The 6,000-nt window shown below is 35.7% G+C and overlaps 1 long non-coding RNA gene across 2 annotated transcripts; it reads right to left on the bottom strand.

Annotated features, from left to right (window-relative positions):
• Positions 1-230: 230 nt before the first annotated feature.
• Positions 231-1,113, bottom strand: LOC112343700. 2 transcript variants are annotated; one of them, XR_002991375.1, is made up of 4 exons: positions 1,042-1,113; positions 874-982; positions 611-798; positions 231-528 (listed from the first exon to the last, which is right to left on the bottom strand). It is a non-coding gene; the product is annotated as an uncharacterized LOC112343700 (long non-coding RNA). The 2 variants fall into 2 exon arrangements; XR_002991374.1 differs by lacking the exon at positions 231-528 and having other exon boundaries at positions 530-798.
• Between the last annotated feature and the right edge of the window lie 4,887 nt (positions 1,114-6,000).

Here is a 6,000-nt window from a genome sequence, read left to right as displayed (position 1 = left end):
GCTTCTTTTTCATCCAGGCATCCAGCAGTGTTGGAAGCTGCTGTGGTGGCGCAGCCAGATGAGCAGTGGTCCATATGCGTTTGTGTCCCTCAAGCACGGCGTGAGAAGCAACAAGGAGGAGATACTCTTGTTGTATCGACAGCATTTACCGAAGTTCATGGTGCCAAAGAGCATCGTCATTCTCACAGCCTTGGACAAAACTGCGACTGGCAAGATCCAAAAACAGGTGCTGTGCAGCAAAGCAAGAGCTCTTGGCAGTGTCAAGTAAATCAGCAAGCTCTACAAGCCAACTATTGAACTTGTAAAGCTTGAAATCGTTCATGGCCTGGAAAATCCCCAATCTAGCCTGGCAATTTTAAATCGGTCAGCTACTGTCCGTCCGTTGTAATGTACTGGAATGAAAAATAAATAAGTAACATGCAAGAACCAAGAACGCAATTCATCTACTTCAAACAGTAGCTTTGTCTTATCAGCTGTCACTCTTGCATATCCAAATGCCGACCTTCGAATCAAGCTCCATGAACTAAACTGTCGACAAAAAAAATAGAAAAGGTAGAATATCAATACCATATAAAGAGCTTGAATATAGGAAACAAAGCTGCAAGCTTACATTATGAGGGAAGTCATCCAAGGTGAATTCAGCCATGCCAACCACGGTGTGAACTGGAGCTGAGTAAATTGTAGTGTCAAAGAAATCGACGCCTGCTAAATCCTTGATCGGGTGCTGCAGGCAGCGCCCTGAAACACAGCACAAGTTCGCAGGTAATTGTGAACATGCCCCCACACTGCTAAATCAACCTGTGCAAAAAAAAAAAGAAAAAAGAAAAAAGACAGTTTCATTCTAGTTTTCCCTTTGAAGAGCTCGTGTTTTACCTTGTTTCTCAAGAGCAATGGTTCCACAGCTGCTACAAATTTCGGATCCACACCTGGTAAAGTTTAGAAATAAATCCCCCGCAGTTGAGTGGAGTACATAGGTCGATGACTGAAAGAAAAATAGCACACATGAGTTTACAGAATGAAAATGTGAATAAAAACAGTTACCCTGTGAAAACTATCCATGGTGTACTGAATCTGCCGACAGATTCAAGGTCAGATTTCATCCAAGCGTACTGTAGAAGAAGGTTTCGTTGAAGGAAAGATGAAAAGAATAAGAATGCATACTTGTTTGCTGGTCGAGCTCCAGTCATGTTCTGTAGAGATGACTGTGAAATGCATGGGGCCAATAGCCATGGAGCCGTGGAGCTGTGGCTGTCCCGAGGAGAAGTACAGGGACGAAAATTTCTTTTTTCTCTCTTGGTTACAGCCTCAAGCACCTGGCACAAACAGGAACTTTAAGCCTCGAAAGAGAATAGCAAAAAGCAAGAGAGTGAAAAACCTTGATTCTAGTCGTGGTTCCAGCCTCAAGAACCTGGAACAAATAGGGGCTTGAGAGTCTCGAAAAAAGACTGTCATTTTTCCGGCGCATGGCCATTGACAACGGTTTCCTGAGCTTTTCAATCGGTAGCAGCTTCAGATCTTCACGTACAGCTGACTGTAGCTCTGAGGTGCTCTGCAATGAAGACCGCATCAAACACACACACACACAGAGACAGAGAGAGAGAGAGAGAGAGTACCTTCCCACAAGCGATGATCGACGCTCTCTCCTCGTGCTCACGCGCCCTAAAAGACAATTAAAAGTTTTTATGATCCCAAAAGTCACGACTCCCCATTGTTTAATCTCAGCCGTTAGATTATAAGCATATTCAGAAATAATATTCTAAAAATGGAATAAAAGACGCCGGATGCCATATGCCAATAGCACGTTTAAATAAGGGAGTACTAGCAAAAGTCCCAGCTACGCTGGGAGCATTGTGTTTATTTCTGATATTTTAATAATTTCAAAGAGTGTAATTTTTAACATAATCATAATTATAAGATATATAGTTAAACATAACATAATATTTATATTAAAAATATCTTCAACAATTGACTCCATTACCAACAAACATAAAAACATAATAAATATAACTCAGTACATTATATCATATTTAAAATTCTGATTGTTGACTGAAGTCTTGGATATTCTATAAATGGAATTTCTCACTGTGGGATCCCATTCTCAGATGAGTCATTTTTTATTAACTAATTTTTTCTTTTATTTGAAATCTCTATATAAGTGATAAAAATCTTATTATTTCATGATTTATTAAAATATATAATTTCTCCTCTTAATAAAGTATGTGTTACTTAGGTACACTCAATTATAATGATGTTAAAAATATATTTAATATATATTTAAAAACTCACCTAAAGTGCATACATCTTTTAAATTTAAAAAATATAAACATTGTTATGGAGTTTCTCTTTTCATTATTTCAGACTGAAAGTTTTGGAATTGCATAACAATAAGTGAAAGACGTTAGGTTTATGTGTTATATTTTCTTTTATAAAATTATAATATTTTACATATTTATCATTGATATTCCTTTTTTTACCTAATATTTATATTCATGCATTTTGAGAGTAATATTTAAAATAGAAAGTATTCTCTTATATATCATAAACATTATTTCTGTAGTTGTTTTTATAAATCTGAAATAAGATTATTATCTCCCTATATTCATGTATTTATATTTATAATTAAGGCTTTATAGCACTGTTATGAATGCTGAAATTTTATGATGATAAATGAATGGTTATGCTAGAACTATAATATATCAGAAAATTCATGAATGGTATATAGAAGGTTTAATATAATATATTTAAATTTCTTTATATGGTCCATATACTAATTTTTTCTCAATCATATTTATACCTTATTATGTTTTTCATGTATAAATACCATGTAGGATAAAGTGGTAGAAAATTTATGATATTATATAAATCTTAGACTACGTCTTAGCCAATTGACATCTCAATAAGTTTAATTTAATTTATATTTATACTAATAAATAACATAAGGTTACTAATAAAAAATATTTTACATAAAAAATATCTAGAACTATTAACTACTCTATTTTAAGTTATAAAATATCATATTTTATAGAAACTGTTTTATTTATATTCTAATTTAGATATTTTATTTTTTCCTTTATTATATTTAGTATTTTTAAAATATATTTAAACTTATTCTCTAAAATTATATTATATTTTTAGTTTAGAATTTTTTTCATATTTTTATTCAATATCCTCTCTTTTCATAATATTTATATTTATACTTTTAGAAGTACTATCTAAAAGTTAAATTATTATATTCTATATAATTAATATTATTTCTGTATATGTTTTTATATAGAGTGAATGCTAAAATGAATTAAGATTATTACCTTTATGTTTTATTTTTTCTTATATAAATTTATATTGAGGCTAAAATCTTTCAATGAAAGGTAAGTTTTTATCCTGATATTATGGTATTGATGATTCATAATATTGTTTTTCCCTAAAACCATAACATATCAGAAAATGAAAAAATGGTCCATAGATTTCTTTATTAATAATAAAATTTTAAGTGATGATGAATCACATTTTTTAAGATGGTAGCCTTTTGTATTGTGTCTAATGTTGTCTCAATGATATTTCCATTGTTTGGTCTGAAACTTCCAATATTATGATAAATTTGTCCATGTATTTTAAAATAATAAGGGCCACCTACTGCAATCTCTTCGATGTTTGCACCCATTGATGCAAATGCTAATGCACTATTATAATTTCATATTAAATCTTTAAAGTTTCCTTTCTGTGGTGCTTCTTCCAGCAGTTTCTGGATGAATTGAGGAAAAGGATGTGAATTTTTAAATGATATTCTCCCATCACAACAACAGTTGAAAACACTTTCCATCATAAAAAAAAGAGCCTTACAATGTATACATTGTTTTTCCATCTTACCAAGATAATGTTGCTCACATTTTCAATTTTCATTCTCCGACATTAAACCCATGTATTTCTTTCATCTCACTGCCCTACAAGCAGTGGTTGCAGGAATACAGGAAATCGTGTGACAGAATTTACCAGTTGACATGACTTCTCCAGTTTCACATATTCTGCAAGCATTGTTTTTGCCAATATTAGTTTCCAAACATCCACATTAGTGGTAAAAGGTATGAGTTCTTGATTTCCAGTAGCATTTGCTACAATTACATCCCCTTCTAAAATGGCATCCACAGTTTTCCGCTTTCTTTTGCCGCCCATTTTCAGCTAGTTATTTCAATTTGTATAATAGGCTAGTAGATTTCAGCAAAGTAGAATAGCTTTGGTAGGTGTTAGTTCTGTTTAGAACGTCATGCAACGATGCAGCTTCTTATCAATAAGTCTTTTTGTTTTTTTTCTGTTTTGTATTCAAGCAAACATAGCAATAGCACAATAGAATGAGATTCTTGTATGTGCAGGTCACTCTTTTGAACTTTTTTCTGCCTGCACGCTTCCTTTTGAATGTCTAAAGCGTTTTTTAGGATCGTGATCTGGAACGACATATACACATTTTGTTTTTTACCTAAAACCTTTATGAGAGAGCAAAAGACTAAATAAAATCAAACATAGAAATCATTTATATGCCCTGAGTTAATGTACACTGAAGCAAACCAAGCTCATGGCTTCAAAGTTGTGTCTATTAACACATACATACACAACAGTTTATTTAATACTGTCTTATTCCTTCAGAAATGGCTTTTTTAAAAACAGTTCATGGCTTTGTCTGTAAGAAAGTCGAGTAGGCTGCCATGTAGAGCTCCAATCCTTGTTCTCCACCACCTTAGCTGCCATGTACTACGCTGTGGTGATATCTCCTAAAGGTGCTGATCACCACTTTGTCACGCATGTTTAGTTTGGAAAGATTGTTGTCGAGCTTGAGATCCTGGTGTAAACGAACGTGATCACTCGAGGAAAATGCCCGTGCCCTGTCCAAAAGGACACTCTCCTGGCGTTAGAGAATAACTGAGGATCAAACGAAACATACCTCGCCATGTAAGATTGCACTGCCTGAGCAAAGCCAGGCTTGTACGAGAAGAGCAGCCCACAGAAGAGTTTCCCACCGATGGAGGCTTCTAGCGTGTATCCATAGTTGAATACGTCACTTTCTCTGGCCTCGAACATCTTCTCGCCTAGCGGCTGAACGTGAGCTTGAAACTCTGTAGCATGAGTTTGACAGGGAAAAATTGGAGAGGTCCAAGGTTTTCTGCAGATATTTCTGTGAGATGAAACCAAGCTCCTGTCCGCATCCCCGTTGCTTGTCTAGCACGAATGGCGTGGCACAATACTCATTGCTGCCTTCTCTTAAGTTCCTTACGCATGGATAGCTTTGGTTCTGATGGATCTTTCTCCCTCAGCATCTCTTCACAGAAAAACGGCAACCATATTGTCAAGAATAGCAGCAATGTCAATAAAAGAAGAAGCCTACCTGTATCAAGGAAATACATGTCATTCAGAGCTTCAAGCTCTTTGTTACATCCCTCATAGACGAATAATATGCCTTGCTCTGCATCCACAGAATCTCCTGCAAGGGAGAAACCTGGAGAAGGCCTGGAACCAGAGGGATTCAAAGTTGCCCAAACACCAGTCGCTGCAAAATACATAAAAGGCCCATGAGAGACCAACAGGAAACAAATCTACCTACAAGCGTGATACTTTTCATGGCTGATTGTTGTATGCCCGGCTCTTGGCATCAGCTTAGCACCAGTCGTCTTTACCTCCCGCCATGCCATTGTTTCTGGATTACCACCGTCCTCGGTCACCCATGACAACGAAACAGTTCTTATAGGAAGAGCAGGTATGGCTATCCCGAGGAATAGGCGAGACTCCAGCGGTAGAAATCTTCTTCCAGACAAAAGTATCTGCAGGGGAAAAAGAGTTTAGAAGAAAACAAGGAAAGAAAACAGGATATTACTCGTGTCCAAAACATGGAGGAGGGATCGCTGGATTTCTCACATCCATGTGTAAGCTGTGTATTGCTTACTTGTTGCTTAGTGCTTCAACAGGAATACCGGAGGAGAAGAGACATCTTGCGACAGGCCAACTATAGGCTCCATG

The sequence above is a fragment of the Selaginella moellendorffii genome, unplaced genomic scaffold (genome assembly GCF_000143415.4).
Source record: "Selaginella moellendorffii unplaced genomic scaffold, v1.0 SELMOscaffold_182, whole genome shotgun sequence".
Lineage (NCBI taxonomy): Eukaryota > Viridiplantae > Streptophyta > Lycopodiopsida > Selaginellales > Selaginellaceae > Selaginella > Selaginella moellendorffii.
This window is presented reverse-complemented; position numbering and strand designations above follow the sequence as displayed.